This window comes from Pogona vitticeps, chromosome 5 (assembly GCF_051106095.1).
Source record: "Pogona vitticeps strain Pit_001003342236 chromosome 5, PviZW2.1, whole genome shotgun sequence".
Lineage (NCBI taxonomy): Eukaryota > Metazoa > Chordata > Lepidosauria > Squamata > Agamidae > Pogona > Pogona vitticeps.
The window spans coordinates 161,632,443-161,652,809 of record NC_135787.1 but is presented as its reverse complement, the minus strand read 5'-3'; the positions used below and the strand labels follow the sequence as shown (position 1 = coordinate 161,652,809).

At 41.1% G+C, this 20,367-nt stretch overlaps 1 protein-coding gene across 7 annotated transcripts in view; it reads right to left on the bottom strand.

Annotated features, from left to right (window-relative positions):
- The window catches only part of TCF20 (transcription factor 20), a 215,907-nt gene extending 195,874 nt beyond the window's left edge, over positions 1-20,033 (bottom strand). For 6 of the 7 annotated variants that reach the window (XM_073000176.2, XM_073000180.2, XM_020787961.3 and 3 more), the window contains exon 1: positions 19,808-20,033. The gene's annotated coding sequence lies outside the window, so the exon portion shown is untranslated. The remainder of the gene's footprint in view (positions 1-19,807) is intronic. The other variant, XM_078376110.1, reaches the window with a different exon arrangement.
- Between the last annotated feature and the right edge of the window lie 334 nt (positions 20,034-20,367).

Below are 20,367 nucleotides of genomic sequence, written 5' to 3'. Positions count from 1 at the left end.
TTTACAGTTTGTAAATACAGTAAATCCTTTGATTGGCTGAAGTCCAGTAGTAAATCACAACTAGAATACGTTTGTTGTGTCAGTAGAAATTATGGAGGAGTAGACTCACCACCTTCACAGATCGCTGCCTTGTTGTGGCGAAGGGGCTTGAGTAATTCAGAGAAGCTATGAGCTATGCCGTGCAGGGACACCCAAGATGGACAGGTCATAGTGGAGAGTTCTGACTAAACACTATCCACCTGGACCAGGAACTGGCAAGCCACGAGGTATCCTTGCCAAGAAAACTCCATGAACAGAAACAAAAGGCTAAAAGATATGATGCTGGAAGGTGGGACCCTCAGGTCAGAAGGTGTCCAACACGCTACTGAGGAAGAGCAGAGGACAAGGACAAGTACTGTAGCTCCAGAGATAATGACGTGGTTGGGCCAAAGCCGAAAGGATGCTCAGCTGTGGACGTGCCTGGAAAGGAAAGTCTGATGCTGCAAAGAAAAATACTGCATAGGAACCTGGAATGCAAGATCTATGAACCTTGGGAAGCTGAATATGGTCAAACAGGAGTTGGGAAGAATAAACATTGACATCCTGGGCGTCAGTGAACTAAAATGGATGGAAATGGGCAAATTCAATTCGGATGATTATCATATCTACTATGGTGGGCAAGAATCCCGTAGATTCGTAACATTGTACAGGAGGCAGCATCAAAAACCATCCCAAAGCAAAGAAAATGCAAGAAAGCAAAGTGGCTGTCCAACAAGGCCTTACAAATAGCAGAGAAGAGAAGGAAAACATTGCATCAAAGGATAAATTGACCATTGAACTTAAGATGAAAAGAGGGGGAATAAGTTCAAATACTTTTTATGCTATTTGGGGTAGATTTGTTGAATTTGTATTAGTGAAAGGAAAGGGAAAAGTCTCTAAACAACAATCTATACAATTTTGGAAAGGAAGTTTGTAATAAAAATATTGTTTAATGGGGTCTCGTGGGTATAGGGTGCATGGTAGAATTTAGTGTATAGCAAATACTATTATTTGTATTTTTGTATTTTTGTTGTATTTGTTTTCTGTTTTAAAAAACAAATAGCAGAGAACAGGAGGGAAACAAAATGCAAGGGAGATAGCGAAAGTTACAGAAAATTTTATGCTGACTTCCAAGAATAGCAAGGAGGTGTGATAATTTCAAGGAGAATATATATAAGATGTTTTACAGGTGGCATATGACTCCGGAAAAATTATCAAAGATTTATACAGATGTGTCAAATGTTTGTTGGAAGTGTGAAGCACATGAGGGAAGTTTTTACCATATGTGGTGGACTTGCAGAGTAGTGCAACCGTTTTGGATAGATGTACATACTTTGTTACAAAAAATATTTCTTTGTAAGGTTCCACTAACCCCAGAACTGTTTCTACTGAGTATTATACCAGACAATACAGGCAAGACAAAGAACTACTTAGTTTTATATATATAGTCACCACAGACAGAATTCTTTATGCCAAGAATTGGAAAAAATCGGTGATACTGAAACAAGAGGAACTTATTGAGAAGATACGGGAAGCGGCAGAAATGGATATCTTATCAGAAGTGTTGAAAGACTGCCCAATACAAAAGGCAACTGAACGATGGGATTTATTATATAAATGGCTCACCAGATAGTACTTGAATAACATAGATTAGAACTAGGATGTAAATGTAAGTTAAAACCTGGAGGGCAATCAAACAGAAGAAAAGCAGAAAGTCCTTTTTTCTTTCCTCATATCTCCCTTTACCTTCTGTACCTCATACCTTATCCCAAGTTGTTAATTTAAAAAAAACAAAGAATAGCAAGGAGAGGCAAGAGGGCCTTCTTAAATGAACAAGCAAAGAAATAGAGGAAAATAATAGAAAAGGAAAAACCAGAGATCTGTTCAAGAAAAATGGAGATATTAAGGAACATTTTGTGCTAAGATGGACAGGATACAGGACAAAAATGGTAGGGACCTTACAGAAGCAGAGGGCATCAAGAAGAGTGTGGTTGCTGACCTTGAGCCAGACATCCTAGATAGCGAATTCAAGTCGGTCTTAGAAAGCATGGCAAACAAAAAGGCCAGTGGAAGTGATGCCATTCCAGTTGAACTATTTAAAATCTTAAAAGATGACACTGTTAAGGTGCTACATTCAATATGCCAGCAAGTTTGGAAAACTAAGCAGTGGCCAGAGGATTGGAAAAAATCAGTCTACATCCCAGTCCCAAAGAAGGGCAGTGCCAAAGAATGCTCCAACTACCGCACAATTGCACTCATTTCACCCGCTAGCAAGGTTATGCTCAAAATCCTCCAAGGTAGGCTTCAGCAGTATGTGGACCGAGAACTCAGAGAAGTACAAGCTGGATTCCGAAGGGGCAGAGGAACTAGAGACCAAATTGCTAACATGCGCTGGGTTATGGAGAAAGCCAGAGAGTTCCAGAAAAACATCTACTTCTGCTTCATTGACTATGCAAAAACCTTTGACTGTGTGGACCACAGCAAACTATGGCAAGTCCTTAAAAAAATGGGAGTGCCTGACTACCTTATCTATCTCCTGAGAAATCTCTATGTGGGACAGGGAACAACAGTTACAACTGGATATGGAACAACTGATTGGTTCAAAATTGGGAAAGGAATACAGTGGTGCCCCGCTTGACGATTACCCCGCTCCACAACAAATCTGCTTTATGATGAGGTTTTTGCGATCACTATTGTGATCGGAAATGGGGAAAATTTGCTTTCTAACGATCGGTCCCCTGCTTCGGGAACTGATTCTTCGCTAAACGATGATTTAAAACAACTGATTGGCGGGTCTCAAAATGGCCGCCCGCTGTGCAAAATAGCTCCTTGCTGTGTTTATGACTAATTCTTCGCTTAACAACCACCGGAAAATGGCCGCCCTATGGAGGATCTTCACTGCACGATGAGCTATTTCGCCCATTGGAACGCATTGAACCGGTTTTCAATGCATTTCAATAGGTTTTTTACTTTCGCTTGACGACAATTTCGTTCTACAGCAATTTTGCTGGAATGGATTATCGTTGTCAAGCGAGGCACCTCTGTACGATAAGGCTGTCTATTGTCTCTCTGCTTATTTAACTTCTATGTAGAATACATCATGCGAAAGCCTGGACTGGAGGAATCCCAAGCCGGAAGAAATATCAACAACCTCAGATATGAAGATGATACCACTCTGATGGCAGAAAGTGAGGAGGACTTAAAAAACTTCTTAATGAGGATGAAAGAGGAGAACGCAAAAATGGTCTGAAGCTCACCATAAAAAAAAAACCTAAGATCTTGGCCACTGGTCCCATTACCTCCTGGCAAATAGAAGGGGAAGATATGGAGGCGGCGACAGATTTTACCTTCTTGAGCTCCATTATCACTGCAGATGGGGACAGCAGCCACGAAATTAAAAGACGCCTACTTCTTGGGAGGAAAGCGATGACAAACCTCAACAGCATCTTAAAAAGCAGAGACATCAACTTGCCGACAAAGGTCGGCATAGTCAAAGCTATGGTTTTTCCAGTAGCAATGTATGGAAGTGAGAGCTGGACCATAAAGAAAGCTGACCTCCAAAGAATTGATGCTTTTGAATTGTGGTGCTGGAGGAGACTCTTGAGAGTCCCCTGGACTGCAAGGAGAACAAACCTATCCATTTTGAAGGAAATCAACCCTGAGCACTCACTGGAAGGACAGATCCTGAAGCTGAGGCTCCAGAACTTTGACCATCTCATGAGAAGACTCCCTGGAAAAGACCATGAGGTTGGGAAAGGATGAAGGCAAAAGGAGAAGGGGACGACAGAGGACGAGATGGTTGGACAGTGCCATCAAAGCTACCAACATGAATTTGACCAATCTCCGGGAGGCAGTAGAAAACAGGAGGGCCTGGTGTGTTCTGGTCCATGGGGTCATGAAGAGTCGGACACAACTTAACGACTAAACAAGAATAAACTCACTAAATTCTTATTGATTTAGTGAATCTACTCCAGTTGCCACTTAGTATTGAATATCAGGTACTGTGTAGGTTATTTTTCTAAAAGAAATGGATGTACCACAACATCTGATTCTTCTAGTATGGATATGTGGTTACTGTGGCGACACAATATGGAGAAACAGAATGGTTTCCAATAAAAAAGATACCAGGCAAGAGCACATTCTCTCTCCCCCCGCCCCATTCTATTTATATGCAGAACATCTCCTATAGAAAGCTGAATTAGATTCAGCTGAAAGAAGAGTGAAAATGGGTGGGGGAAACATCAATAATTCAAGTCAGATGACACTGGAAGAAAACAGCAACTACTTGGAAGACCTACTAATGTGAGATAAAGCGGAAAGTGCAAATGGCAAATTACAGTTGAATTTTACAGAGACTAAAATCATGACTACAGAAGAATTAAATACCTTTATTGCTGACAATGAAGAAATCACTACTGTTAATTTTTTTCCTTTATTTTGGTTCAATAATCTATCCAAATACAGACTGTATCCAAGAAACCAAAGGAATACTGTACTGAACTATGGATGAATGATAAAAGGCCCTCAAGTGTAAGGATGTGTTGCTGGCCAAGATCATCCATATCCGATTGTTATGTATCGTTACTATGGTTTAGATATCTGGCTGTGGAGCCAGAGATCAGGAGCCTGATTCCTCACTGTGCCTCCAAGGAGAAGATGCAGCCTGCACAGTATAGACCAAACTGCACAGTTCCAGGATGCCCCCAGAAGAGAATGGTAAATAACTTCTGTATATTGTCTACCTAGGAAATGCTAGGAAGGCCTGCCGTAAGTTGGAATCAAGTTGACGGCATGCTACGATGATGATGATAATGATGATGTGTAGAGATTACCCTATGTACCTTATGTGAAATGCAGGACATTACTTGTAGCAAGTATCATATTGGAAGATGTGAAAAAAACCCTGATGGTTGTGAGTGGGGTTCTGTAATGGTGCTTCCAAATTAGGCATGGAAACACAGTTGGCATTCAGCTTTCTGTAGAGTGTGGTCCCTGTGTTTGTATCCTTGTTGTGTACCTGTTGTTCCTAATGCCTAGGTGCTCAAGGTGAGTAGATCTGTAGGCTGTCAGTAAGCAAGCTGAGACCTGCTATCCAAAACTTGTGAAAGTGAAGCGGCACCATTCAGGATAAGCTGCAGTTTATTGATAATAAATGTGAGTTTTTCACTTGGGAGTCTGCCTAACCTTTTACACCTTTGGGATTCAGGGAGCCATATATGACAACCAGCAGTGTTCTGTCTTTTTATCTTCTAGCTGCATCATGTAATAAACTACTCTGGGGGTACCGATCTTGCATTGATTTGTCTGAACTCTACCAGATTATAATTTCAATTTTCAGTCTATGGCTGGGCTCCATCTCTGATTTTAGGGGAGCTTCTAATGCTCTTTGGTGCTATTTGGGTCTGGAACAATGTCACAATTGCTAGGGTTTCCCAAGTTATTGGTGTTCCATATTCTGCCACAACATGCCCAACCACCTCTTTGTCTCCAGTCCTTTCCATTAACTCAAACTGCCAAAGGTTTGTAGCCATAGTTCTTGAAGAAAATGGAGAAATCACAATGATCAAAATAGTGGGGAAGAATCTAGGCCGCACCTCTGTTGGTGTAAGTGTAGCCCAGGTAAGTGAGCAGAAAGAAACTGCCCTACTTTTACAGTAGAGGACTAAATGAGTGGTAGGGCCCGCATGCTATTTTCAGCGGCCAGAACAATATTGAATCTAAACAGAATGAGAGACCATGCTGCATGTTTTCCCCTCCAATTCCTTCCCTCTCCAAGATTTTGCCCTGAAATGACTTAGAGTAATAGATGAGATTTTTAAAGAAATTGGAAACATGCTACAATACACAACATCACCTGCCCCACCTCTTATACCTTTGGCATTCAGGAAGGTTCCTTTGCAAAGTCCAATAGGCTAAAGTCTTTTCCCAGAACTTCCTGTGGGTTAACTGCAGCACTTCCTTGGCTGCAAACATATACTGGAACAAACAGCAAAGGACTATCTTGTATCATATATGCTAACAAAAGAAAAAAGAAAACAAATGCTGTGTTAATGATAACCTAATAGCTAGACTAAGTCCACTAAAAAAAACCCAAGAAGTTGGAACCAGCAAGGACAGCGTGCCGGTAACCTCCATCAGATCAGGGCTGGTGGAAAGGGTGCAGCTGGGGGCACCAGGGGTCCAGGTACCGCTGTGCCTCTGCCTGGCTGCCATCAGGCTGCTGGTGGCACTGAGCCTGGCTGGCAGCATCTTCCTGCTGGGCCAATGGCAGGAGCATGGCACCACCTTGCAGACGCTGCACGAAGCAGCAGCAGTAGCATAGCAGTGGGAGCTGGAGCCAGAGTGGGGGCCCCTCCATGCCCTGGCTGAGTCCAGTGCGAGTTAGGTGAGGAAGAGCCAGTGAAAGATGAGGGAAGGAGGAATGATGATGGAGGAGGAGTAAGGTTCCTCAGGGCCTTCATATTGTGAATAGGAGGGCACAGGTGCACAGGTTACGGAGTGTGATACTTGCTGTAGGTGTTGGCAAGCCATGCTACACCACTGCTTGCTTGTCTGTATTTTATGTGCATGTATGACAGAATGTATGTATATATGAATATTCACTTTTGTCTCGGATTCTGCATGCTGTGCCCAGGCCTGCCCACCACTGGCAGCTATACCTTCCATACCACCAACCACAACAGACACCACTGATTTGCCCTTTACATATGAACTAAGATACCATCTTCAGTGTTCAGCACAGTCTATCACCAGGAAACATGTTCAGAGGATTGGAGTAGCATAAGAACAGAGTAACCTGCTGCACAAGTATTCATAAATCAGTTCTACTGTATTCAGTAATCTTATTCTACTGAATACAGTGATATTTGATATATCACTGTGATGAGTGATATTTAGTCTGCTTTTCCTCTGATATGCAGAAGAACACTGCACATGGCTCTGCTCCTCACTTAATTCTCAGAACAACCCTGTGAAGTAGGTCAGTTTAAAAAGGTAATAAAAACAGGAAACCTAAGGAGTGAAAAAACTTAAATACTCCAGCACTTGTTTTTATTGATGCTCTCTTCCCCTCGCCTCCCGTTACATGATAAAAGATGTTATTTCCTCTGTAATTTGCTGTAAAAAGCATTGTTAGTTTTTTTAAAAAATATTTTAAACAGTTGTTAAAATTAAGCACTAGTTCAGATTATCTCTAATTTTTGTGGTATCTGTCCACTCTCAGAACTACAGAGCTGAAAGGGACCCTGTGAATAGTCAGGTCCAGCTCCTGTCAAGAAGGCAAAGGGGGAAACTGAACTCCCAACCTCTGACTCCAAATCATGGACCATCACCTGAGAAATTCTAGATGCTTGCCATCAAGACGCTTCCATGTGGCCTGATTGATACTGGTGGATGGGTGAGACATGGCTGAATCTCATTCCAGGAGGGAACTCTGATGCACTCAATAGAAAGCCTGGGCTAAGTGACACAGTACAAGTCACTGTGTGAATACCACATTGATTCTCAGTTCTGTGTGAACATCACTTTAGTTCTTCTCTAAAATAGCTGAAAGATAGACTTTGCAAAACTTCATCTCCCTGCAGTCTCCAAAAGCAATGTGCAATTAACAAAAATGTAAAACAGCTCAGTTATATCCTATAACTACTTCCTAAGAACTGATGCAGAAAGGGAAGTAGATTAGATCTACACACACTTTGAAATATTAATGAATTAGCAAAATTAATTTAAAAAATCTAATTCAGTATTTTAATCTCTGGCAGAGGAGGTGCAAATGAGAACTGAGCATGCGCAATGGTCACATAATCCTGTGTGTCTATTGTGTAGAGTGAATGGGAAACCAGGACACAAAAGTCAGAATGGGCTGCATGCTGGAAAAGGCATGGCTTACTGGGTGGAATACTGAGCACTCCACATGGCAGCATTTTGTGCAGGGGCCTAGTATCTTAACATTTGTTCCAGCTCTTTCCTAGGGGGAACAAAAGCTTCTTATGCATTGTCTTGTAATCTTTTAAGTTCTGCAAGATAGTTCAATATTATTATCTCCATATTGTAGATGGCTGGAGGCCTGAGTTGCTGGGAGGTCAGCTGAGACTAAAATATGAGTGCCACAGACAAGATTCTAAGTGGCGCACCTACATTTATCAGACTCATAACTATCACAGTACCCTAACACTCTTGTATGTTTTGTGAAATCTGGTAACAGTAGCTTGAGATTTTCAAATTGGAATAAAAGCCACAGTTAAATGGGCAATGGGAATGCTAAAAAGAAAAAGAGCGCAAAGTACTAATTTGATCAATAGCAGCTAGGACAAATGGGGAATTACCTTCTTCGGATTGCCAATTTAGCACTGCCTTCTTGTGCAGAGTTGTTCAAAACAGGCACACTGGAATTGTAGCAATAAGGTTCATGAAGAAGAAAACTGAAGAAAACCTGTGGTATCTTATAAACTTATAAATCTTATAAATTTGCTATGGCATAAAAATTCTTGAGACACAATCCACTTCATTAAATATATAAAAAGTGTAATAATTAACATTGTATGCTGTTACATCAGTTCTAACCTATAGTGGCCCTTTCCAGGATTTTCTAGACAGGATTACTCAGAACTGGTTTATCGTTCCCTTCTTTTGAGGGTGTTCTGGTACTGTGCAGCTTGCCCAAGGCAACAAAGGCTAGCTGTATTCCTGGGAGTCACCGTGGCGAATGCAAACTCCCAACCTCTGCCTCTGCAGTCAGATATCTAACTCACTGAATTTATCCAGCCAGTTTTTATGCCACATTCCATCTGTTAAGTTTGTAAGGTGTCAAAAATCGCTCTGCTGTTTTCCTTCAAGAGATTAAAACAGTTTGTCCTCTACAAATAATGAAAGTATATTAAAACATGAAAATAAAACCAGCACTCTGTACTGAACACTGTAGTCTCTGGAATCAGGCACAGCTGGTATGCTGTAGTGGTCAAAGTCTGTTCTGACCAGCAGATCAAAGTACTCCCCCCAACCAGCAGATTAAAACATTTTAATCAGTGTTTACTACTCTGTGAGGAAACTGAATGCTCACCCCCTCCTCTTCTAATTGTTCTACTTTGCCAATCCTGACAGTCAAGAAACCATCAGGCAAGCTTCTCCATTAGGCTGGTTCCTGAACATGTCTGTGGATGACAAGTGCAGATTGTCTCCAAGAATGTTGAGAAGCAAGAGGCAAAAGAAGGGAACACTCACACAATTGCAGCAGCATATGACAAAAATGATACACACACCCATCAGCTTACTTTTTTACACAATTAATTCTTCCCAGTAAGCCATCGAAAATGGGGGAGGGTGTTCCTGCTGAGTCGTGATTCATTAGGAAGATCCAATCTGTTATCACAGATTTGAATGAGGATCATTGTTGTTGCTGCTGCTGCTGCTGCTATCTTTTTCCCAAAAAGAAAAAAAAACAGAACAAAACTCTAGCCAACTGGGTAGTGGTTTTCCTTTGAAACTATGCCTGGAAATACAAAGCAATTGTCCTGTAGGGACCTTGCCAAAGGAAGCAGCAGCAATTTTGAGCTCTGTTTCTCATGATTTTTCTAGCTGATCTTTAATGTACATCTTAGAGAGAAAGCAGAAAAGAAAGGAAAGGGGGAGAGATAAATGAGATCCCCTAACTGTCTTAAATCACTGAGGGAGAAGAAGGGGAGTTGTGCAGTCTCTTCTGTCTTGTTTACTTTTGGTTTCTGATTTTTAGGAATTTTCTTTTTCTTTGTAATGCTCAGGCTGATGAAGAATCCTGCAAGACTTTAAAGGTACTGTCACTTCCTGAGACTGTACTTGTCTAATAAAGGTGTTGCCCATTCTTGTTTTTTGGATTTTGGCTGGTGGGGTTTGAGAGGGCTAAGCACACATTCCAAAGATCCCATTGCCAGCGTTTAGTTTTTGTTTGGGGGGGGATGTTTGTGCTTATGGTTTTTGGCTTCAGATGATAGTCCAGAATGCTGAAGAAACAGTTAGAACAGCTAACAAAATCAGTTAAAAGTCTTTCCTGCTTTTTAGAGATATCATAGCTGTTTCTTTTTCATGTATTAAAGTTTCATTTAAAATGTATTCTCATTCTTCCCCAAACCTTTTCATTAAATAATAACATTTCTTTATATTTTTAAATTATCAAAAAATGAGCATTGATCTATATTACAGTAGAAAATGGTTTCTGTGCAATGGTTTATTGCATAATAGAAAAATGTTGTTTTAAAAGACTGGAAAATGGGGCTTTCTGAGTCAGAACTATGCAGCTACCACATGATCTTTGATAAATCCCTGGGATTTTCTAACCTGAGATTCTGAATGCAGCTTTCCATAACCTATCTAAGCATGTACGTCTATGGCTTTTTCGTTCTTTCTTTTCACATCCTCCAGTTTTTTAGCCATCTAGCTTGAAATATAGTTCTATAGAGCCTGAAAGCTGGCATATTTTGTCCATGAAAACTGAACCAAATAAAAGTATAAGCCACCTGCAAATTTCAGAGTTTAAGTTTTGTTTTACTCCAATGAATGAACATGGCTTCACCTACCCCCCCCCTTTTTTTTGGATTCTCTTTCCTCTACAACTGCTGTTTTCCCTTTTGGTAGAGTGCTATGAGTATTCAGAAAAAGGTGCAATTGGCTATCTTTGAAAACATAAGAACAGCTGCCTTGGATCAGACCATGCCTTACCTATTCGCACAGTGGTCAATCTGTTGCTCATGGAAGTGCATAAGTAGGTCATGGCCTTCTGTCTTATGCTTCCTTGCAGTTGGTATACACAAGGGTATGCTGCCTGGTACTGGAGTGATATATAACGATCCAGACTCACTTTTCCCCTTGCAATCATGATTTCTATCAAGTAAACATTTTCTTTGCAATTTGCTTTTGTTTTACTATGGACTTCTCATTTATTTATTTCCATTTTTATTAATGGACAAATTGCTGTTGAGTGGGCATGCTGCTTCTGATCAGTGTTCCACTTGATTCCATCCTTGGTGATGCCATCCTCCATCTCCATCAGCTTCAGTAGGCCCCAGCCACCATTGCTGGGAGTATATAATGATAAAAAGCATGATGTATGGTGGGTGGGTGGGTGGTGAAATAAGGATGGGAAGGAAATGCATAACTGGGACACAGTCACAAAAACAGTGGAGGAAGCTAACTAATGCAAAAGGATACAATAAGAAGTTATTTTAATATATCATTTGCCACATGTATGTTCCCTCCATCTAATACATCAGAAACAATCAGGACAAAAATATGCTGCATACTATCATCCTCTGAATAAACCTTGAGAATATAATACTGAGAAGGAAAAAGGCTCATGTTCCAGGTGCAGATATAGATCTATTTCCATAATGAACTATTAAAAACAACCACAATTATAGCACTATCCTGCTTGCTCACAGCAATTCCATTGCAGCACTTTTAATAAGAAAGCAGGGCATTCTCAAATTTCCACAATCATGATTTGGTACTTCCAAAAAAATCAATTTATATCTGGTTTCCAAGCAAAGTCCCTGAGCTAGCTAGGAAAATGTATTTTGGATTCCTGACTGTTTTGTACATCTCAAGGTTTCTTCTGCCAAAAGCCTCAGCCAGGATAGTCCATGGACAGAGATTCTGAGAGTTAAAAATTTAAAGCATCTGGAGGGCCAAAAACCTGGAGACCAGATTTACAGGTTGTCACTTCTTTTCCAGCCCGTTCCAACTTTTACTACACAGAACTAAATACAGTAGACACTTTTTCACAAAGCCTGGGAAAAACTGGTGAGTTTTGCTGGGGATTTTCCTTGGCTCAGTGGCTACTACGTTGCCAGAGACACTCTGACTGAACTTGCCAAATTGGTTTCTGAGAGATTATGCTGAATTCTTGACCCAGCTGTCTTCAACCTAAACTGAAGCCAGATTTTCAGTGCTGTATAAGGAATTTGAAGCCTGAAATAATGATCAGTTCCAGGGAATACCTGGAAACACATGTTCAATGACAAACGCATATGCAAGTTACTGAAACATGTAGCAACTGTGATTTGAAACCTCAAATGCACCAAAAATAATATATCTAAAATTCTCTACCATGTAGGAAGTAACCCTAAGCACTTTCTAGATTTCATCCTAACACTCAAATATCTTTGTCAGGATTGTTCTCTCCCTCACTTCCCTTTTGTCATAGCAGCAATGTTTTCTCTCTTCCATCTTGCTTTCACAGACCTTGGCAAACCTGTATGTCATGGGCAGAAGCATAAAGATGCACCACTTACAGACATGGCCCCTAGCTGAATATGTGAAAATCCCTAATACTGTACTTGAATTCATAGAGCAGATGGCATATCCAGGACGTGAGCAGGACAGACATGGGAGACACAGTTCAGAATGCAGGAAGTAGGAAGTGTTGCAGCTGATAAAACCCCTACAGAGAACCCAGAGAAAACACACAGAGAAAATGAGTATTCCACCCGTCAAAAGAGACTGGGTTCTTTGCACCTTCTCTAGCCTGTGTCACTTCTTTGATATTCCAGACCATCTGCACTACCTAAAAGGCTAGTAGCATTGATTACTGAAGACAAAAGCTCTGTGTCTTTTACACAGAAATGACACTGTGCATTACTAGGAATACTACATCACTTTCCTCTTCTATACATGCTTTCATGAAAGTCTAAATCCTTTCAGAACATCATCCCATCCTTTGAACAGCAATTCATTCTTCTATGCACTTCCTCAACATACAAATGAGAAATTTGCCTAAATATACAATAACAGTTGAATGTTAGTGAAAAATGGTTGCTCTGTATTGGGTTCAATCCCAAAATCATATTCGTTTCCCCAACCTGCTCCATTTCTCTTGAGAACATATTCTGACACTCCTGGGCCTTCATGATAGAAAACTGGGTATAGACCAGGGAAGTAAACTTTTGAATATGCCCAGTAGGAATGGCCAACCTGAACAGTGGTGCATGTTACACAAAGTGCCATTATACAGAAAGAGAATGCAAAGACCTTTGAAAAGGAACAGTGATAAACTCTGATAGTGACCTGAAACTGCAGAAGGTGCCTGAAGACAGATGTATGTGCATATTTTCTTTGAATCACTACCTTTAGTATTACTAAAAGTCTTATAAATTGACTGCTATCAAAGTGGTACACAAGAAGCATGGAAGGTTAACTCTACTTGGAGGATGTTGGTCAAATTGTTTGAAATTTCTGTCGGAGGTCAAAACATTTATCAAGGGTTGGCAGCTATCAAATAAATATGAATAGACTGGCTTAAGCCTTCTGTCTAGCACTGTTCATTATTTACATCAAGTCTTCAAGTATACACAGTGCACTACAGACAGGAAACGCCATGTACATCTCATACACAACCACTATGAAAGAGGGTGCAATTGCCTGACTGTAATGCATGACGTCCCCTTCATGGATTGCTACCTGCCGTGGTGAAGGGGCTTGAGTAATTCAGAGAAGCTATGGGCTATGCCATGCAGGGACACCAAAGATGGACAGGTCATAGTGGAGAGTTCCGATAAAACGTGATCCACCTGGCGCAGGAACTGGCAAGCCTTTGCCAAGAAAACTCCATGGACAGAAACAAAAGGCTAAAAGGTGGATCGCGTTTAGTCAGAACTCTCCACCATGACCTGTCCGTTTTGGGTGTCCCTGCACAGCATAGCCCATAGCTTCTCTAAATTACTCAAGCCCCTTCACCACGACAAGGTAGCAATCCGTGAAGGGGCAAAGAAAGGTAGGCTATTATAAAATGCAAAACAGAGGGCACAGGGACAGTACCAAAGCACAATATATTTGGAAATTGGGAGGTCTTAAATTGGCCTGGATTATACTCTCAATTTTAAATGTTTGCTAAGCCTAAATACAATTTTCTTTGGCCTCTAACAGGAAGTAAAAATCATAGATAAGGTTTACACTTGAACCACCATCAAACAATGAAGGAGAATTATAATATACTTTCAGAAGCCCTTCTAGTTTTTCATTCTGTAATTCCAAATATAATCAAGGAAACAAACTTTTATTACTTTGAATATCCTGGTGTGAGAGCTCAAATTTTGGTCCTTATTAGATACTGAAGAAAATGTACAGATACCAATACTTGAATAATTAAATTCTTTAGATTCCACATAAAGAGAACTGCATAAATGCAGATACTGTATATCTTGTGGACATTTTCTTTTCTGCTATTATAATTTAAGGCAGTGGCAATACCTTCATGGATTATCTAGTCCCATTTTACTTGTTCAACAGGCAAAGATTCCCATATCTCCTCATTAGATCCCAGACAACCAATATTATCTATTAAATTCAGTAGCCTGACTATCAGAGAGAATAATTTTCATCCTAGTCATAACCCAGAAGGCTCAATTATCTATCCCCCATGATACTACTTTGTGTATCAACAGAAGGAAGAACTCACAATCCCAAAATACAGTAGTATATCCTTTCTGTAAGGCTTCCTAACAGTTCACACATTACTTTTTCAAGCAGTGGATGTCAGTGTAACAATATTTACCAGGAACATGATTTTAAAAAAACCACAAAGCCCTAGCCCCTTAGCTCTGCATTTCCATAACAACTGCTAATCTGGCCTTAAACTGAGATTTCTCCTTTACAGCAATATACTTGAGTTTTTCAAATCACTCTGGAGTTTTTAGTCTTCTAAAGACTACAGACACCTGGAACTAATGAAAATCCTCCAATATAAGCAAAACTTAACTAAAACTTGTACATTTCACAAGATGTGCTCCCCCATATTTCCTTGAATGTCCTCAGACATTATTGTCTGGTTTCACTCTTCTGAAACACAATTCAGCTTTTTCCAGATAACTAAAAGATTCCTCTAGAAGCGCTCTGGGTTAAATAAGTGAAAAGCTCCTCAACAGTAGAATTGCTGCCTGGTTTTCCAGCTCTCAGATCCAGACTGGATTAATTTCGAAACACATTTTAAGGGTTTTCTTTGTTACCAAGGTTTTTTTCCCAGACAGGGTGAGCTGAATGTGGTATGACATTCTTGACTCTGTTCTCCAGTTATTTTTTAGAAACAACAGAAGATATTTAAGTCATCTGAAATTTGATAAATGCTTTTTAATTAAATGAAATAAGTAAATCAGAGCCTGTTGCCATGGTGAGTGAATGTGATGTCACAGGCTCCAGCATCTTAGTTTCAGGGCAGAATTGAAAAAGAAAAGCAATATAGAAGATGCAGAACTGTAAACATCTATTTTAAGGCTAATGGGGTTGATATTCAGCCCAAAATATGGAACAGAAAAATGATTTTTCTATTCAAAAAAGAGTGAAATTAAGAGATGACTTGTAAAGCTGTCTCAAATATTATGAAAGAAGAATGTTCTTAAAATTCTGTAGTATTAATAGGGCCTCACTGCAAAACTTTATAAATGATATGTATAAAGACAGTTAGTAAGGCAAAGGTAAAGGTTCCCCTTGACAAATTGTCCAGTCGTGTCCGACTCTAGGGGGCGGTGCGAATCCCCATTTAAGGCTGTTCTGTTTTCGTCTTTAAACAGCATTTGATGATTGTGTAGCATATGCATCCTTTGAGTCTTTTTGACATGTTTTCAAATGTTTCACCACTTCATAGTGAAACCACTTTTTAGGTCACAGGCATTTCCTTGGCAGCAACAGCTCCATGCTTTTGGGGGGCTGGGTGTTGGGAAGACATTCCCACTGTGTGGCCCCCATATCTCTAAATCCCTTCACCCTTATCATGGTTGCAACTTTCCAATTACTTTCCTTCTAGGTCCAAAATCTGCAATTCCTTCCAGAGGCAAATAATGATGAAGGGTACTTGTCTGCCCCACTCTTCACACTCATGTTTGCTCATGTGCCCATTTGGTGAATCTACTACAGGGGCAGACAGATAGCAAAGCCTATGAAGCTTTCTACACCTTGAAGCTGGTGCTAGCGCCTCACAAAAAACTATGAAAAATATGAATTGTTCTGTTTTCAAAAGAAGAGGTCTGCCATGAAGCCCCCTCTGGATGAAATTTTGTTCCTTAGCATAGTAAGTCACAAGAAGATTAGGCCCACTGAACTAATAGAATTGATGGAGGAGTTGATTCTTCAAATTCCCACTGGTTGAATGGGCCTACTCTAAGTTTTGACTTACTGCACTAAGCAACAGGAATTTCAGTCACAGAATAAGATCTCCACAGTGTGAGAGTTCGAATGTAGCCTCAGTCTTCTTCTCAACAGAAGATGTTTTAAACTGAAATCCAAACTAGTATTTATTTCGTTATTCAACGGTAAAACTTCTTTCATCTCTTACGGTGCCAACGGGCGCTGGAAGGGCAACCAAAGATCAGAGTCAAAGGGGTTCAGGGACTTAACCTCCCACGGTCCTGGTAAGAATGGGTCATAACATGGGATAGCTTCTTCTTCTTTTCATTTCTTAATAATGGTAACGTCTCTTCGTCTCCATCCTCTCTCCAGAGTGGGTTCCCCTCTCTCTCGAAGGGTCCCCATGGTCCTCCACGCCTCCTCCACACACCATGCCCGATGTACCTCTGCTTCCCGGGCCACTGCTTCCTTTTCTTCCCTTAACCTCCTCCTCCACTCTCTCGCCTCAAATTCTTCCCAGTATGATGGCCACTGGGAAGCTCCTTCTCCAGCGATAATCTGCTTCTTCCTGTGGGACTTTTATCTTTTCCCATTTCCCTGTCCACTGGTCTTCCACCCAGATGAGTTCCCAACCCCCCCCCCAGTATACCATCACACTCTCTTTTTATAACTCCTATTCCCACCTCTACTACGGACCTCCCCCGCTCTTCTCTTCCCGCCAATTCTCCTTCTGTCTGAGTCGCCACGGTCAGACTCCACAGGTTTGCTTCCAGCTCCTGGGTATCTGTTCCCTGGTGTACGCTTTCTCGAGGGGTTGACGGAGGAGTGGTCTGCATCTCTTTAGATATCTTACAGGTGGACGGCACTCCCACAAGAGTTTCTATGCTCTCCTCTCACCTGTCACACACAGGTTGCAGTACAGTACTTTCTGTTCTTATTCCAAACAATCAATATAAGTTGTACTAGTCAAAACATTTAATATCAAGCTACCCCTGTAAGGCCAGTAGAGTTTTTTTTTTTTTAAACAAATATTGTTTTCAGTACCAGAAATAGATACTTGAGCAGGAGCCCATCCTAGGCATGACTATGCAAAAGTAGACCCCACTTTGAAGCCAGAACACATTTTTCAGTAGCTTGTGCATAGGAAGAGTAATGGCCTTCTAGATGCTGTTAAACATCAACTCTCATCAGTTCTAACTTATTAGCACACCCAGTGGTCTGGTATGCTGGGACATGGTAGTATACTGATACATGGAAGGCCATTGTATGGAACAGGCTAGCTCTGTTTCCCATCCTAAATCCATAGGATTTCAGCACAAAGCAAATGCCATCTTCTAGATACACCTTTCACATGGCATAAAAATGTCAGAATTTTCCCCAATTAGTTCAAGTGCATAGTACAGTCAGATTATTTTGATTATATACACAAAAGATATAACTAAACTAATTGACAGAATTAATGTTTGTTTCTAAATACATTTTAATTCTGCCCACAGTACATCAGATTAGCAACTAACCTACTATTCCCAGGACTCCCCATTTTCAAACATCTGAAAGCTAGTGTTTTCATCTCAAAACACAGCTTTTAATTATACTATATATTCTCACCTCCAACCCAGTGGCTGTTGCAAAAGGTCTAAAGGGAACCAAAGTACTGTATAGAGAAATTCTAATAACTTTACATGAAATAATAATACAAAATGCATTATATTATAGGACATTTTTATGAACATACATCTCTTACCAGCTCTATATAGAAAGCTACCAGGCTTTTAGTCACAGCAATTTTTCCCCATACAAGGTCTTTACAACAAGATTGTCAGGTCAGATTTTGAGATATTACTTTAAAGCTACAGTGACTTCTAGTCTGAGATCAAGATACTGTATATAATTTTATACCCCATGGAAGTGTGATTTTCTAGAGCAGTGGTGGATGGATGATGATGGCTGCAACTCACAGAACTCTTTATAGTGGCTAGGACTGCTGGTTGCAGAGCGCACCATCCTTGTTCTACTGCTTAGGACAAATCCACAACCATTTCCTCAGCAGAAGCCCATATCATCATAGCTAAACATAATGTCTCCATCAAGAGCCATAGGCACACCATTGTCATTCTCCAAGCTGCCCTTTGGCCTTTTCGTTACTATGTTTCCTTCCAGTGAATTCAGTAACTTTCTCTAAACAACCAATCCTCATCAAAAGATAACTCAATACATGTTTATTTAGCTTATTCCTCAAAGTTTCATACCACCCTGAAGGTACTTAATCAACCTTTGGTGTGCTGCTAAGTAATTTTGGAAACAACTCACACAGCCATGGCTTCTAGCTTTTGTCAACAGTTTTGAAAAGCATCACTATCTTACAGGTTTCTTTTCACCCAAATATGTTACTGCTCAGAGAGGTAAAAGGCAACATTCAGAGAACTATATTTAAGACTGGGTGGGATATGTTTGGCCCACCAAATGTTGAAGCCCAGCTCCCATTAGCTTCCACTAGTATGCCCAGTGAGCAGAGTGGAGTTGCAGTCAAACAAAATCTGGAATTTCCCCCACTAGTTTTGAATACTATATACAAAACCACCAAGCAAAGAAGATTCCAACCACGAAAACAAACCTACACTTTTAATGGGACCTTTTCTGCCCTAGTAGGTACCAAAATATTACAGAATTTCACATGGATAATGGTGTACCCTTGTCTTCAACCCTCTTTGGGAGATTGCTAATACTGTAGTATCATAACTGGCAAAGATTCAGGCAATGATATTATCGCAGATGAAAACCATCACAGAAGAAAGGAAAAAAAAAGATCTTCCTGCATAGCCTTCAACAACCAGCCTACCTTCCTCCTTCAGTGTTGGGGAGGGGGAGAGGCAAGAGTTTCCCCACCTTCTCCCACATACTGTGGGCCCGGGTCCGAGAAGACTCCGGTTCTAAGAAGACTGAAGCAAAGACCTGCTCCCAAGGGTGAAAAGCTTGAATTGCGCCCTTCACACTTGCTAAAAAATGTGAAACGTGAACTCCACAGAGCCTTTTCCCCACAAACCTCGTCCCTCCCTTCAATAACACAACGGGCTGGTCTTTCAGTCCCTCCCAAAGGGAAAGGGCTCAAGTTACACTTGGGGAATTCTCAAGATTCACCATCACCACCATTATCATTATTCTCCCCAGTCCCCTTTTATCTCACATACAACCGCGTGAAGACAGTAGTTGCTTTTTAATCTGTCAAAATTCATGGAGAAGTCCATTTCCAAGGTCTACAAAGAGGGCTTCTACAAAAAGAGAACTCGTGCTCTGAACAGGGTTCCCAGTTGCAAAGCTTATCCCTCACCCCAGGGGTTGCTTTTATATTTGCTCCAAGTGTGTTCTTCTGATTAATTTGCCCTTTCTCGAGCGTTTTCTCCTACGAGGACTTGAAACCGAGGTGTTTCGCGATGGGGAAGTTTCACCACACAGATCAAGAGGTGACGAATAATGCCGGCGCCCCTCTACTTAAACGTTGGGGCTTTTTAAAAAACCACCTACAAAGAAACAACGCGGGAAATCAAGCAACAACGACAGCAACGGACTAGGTTCCTTCTCTTTTGTCAAGCCTCCCCCTGAGCATATCAGCCATCTGGCAAAGGAGCAAACCCCGCTCCCCAACCCCAGGTGGTGGGGTCTGAAAGGATTATCTTTAAAGATCTACCTTCCACAAGGAGAGTCTTACCTTGAGATGCTTCCTTACTGTCCCATCTTAGCGCCTTTGTATGTATGTATGTTTGTGTGTGTGTGTGTGTGTATGTATGTATGGGGGGGCTGTGTTTTCATGTAAGAGATTATTATGTCACACAAAAAAGAAAATGGTTAGAAACCGTGTCAAGTCATGTGATTGACGGAATTATTCCCACCCCTCCTTCTCTCTCTCTCTCTCTCTCTCTCTCTCTAGCCCCCTCTTCTCCTTGTGCTTTTAGGACAATATGTACTCCTTTTGCCTGTACTCAATGTGTCAGGCCAAACTGGCTGATGACAGAGAGGAAGAGCGCGGCTGCCGTGGCGAGGGCTTGGCGCGCTCTCTCTTTCTGCACTGCTGCTGGGGCTTGGAGAGGATGGAGCCCGGAGGCACGAGAAATGTTGATTGGGGTCTGGCATCTCACAGTGATGCCTTGAAAAGTAGGAGGGCGATCCTCCCTGATTCCAGTCTCTCTCTCTCCCCCCCCCCCTTTCCAGGTCTTTCCTTCCTTCTCTCTTTTCTTTGCCTCCCCACCCCACCCGACCCGACCCGCTTTT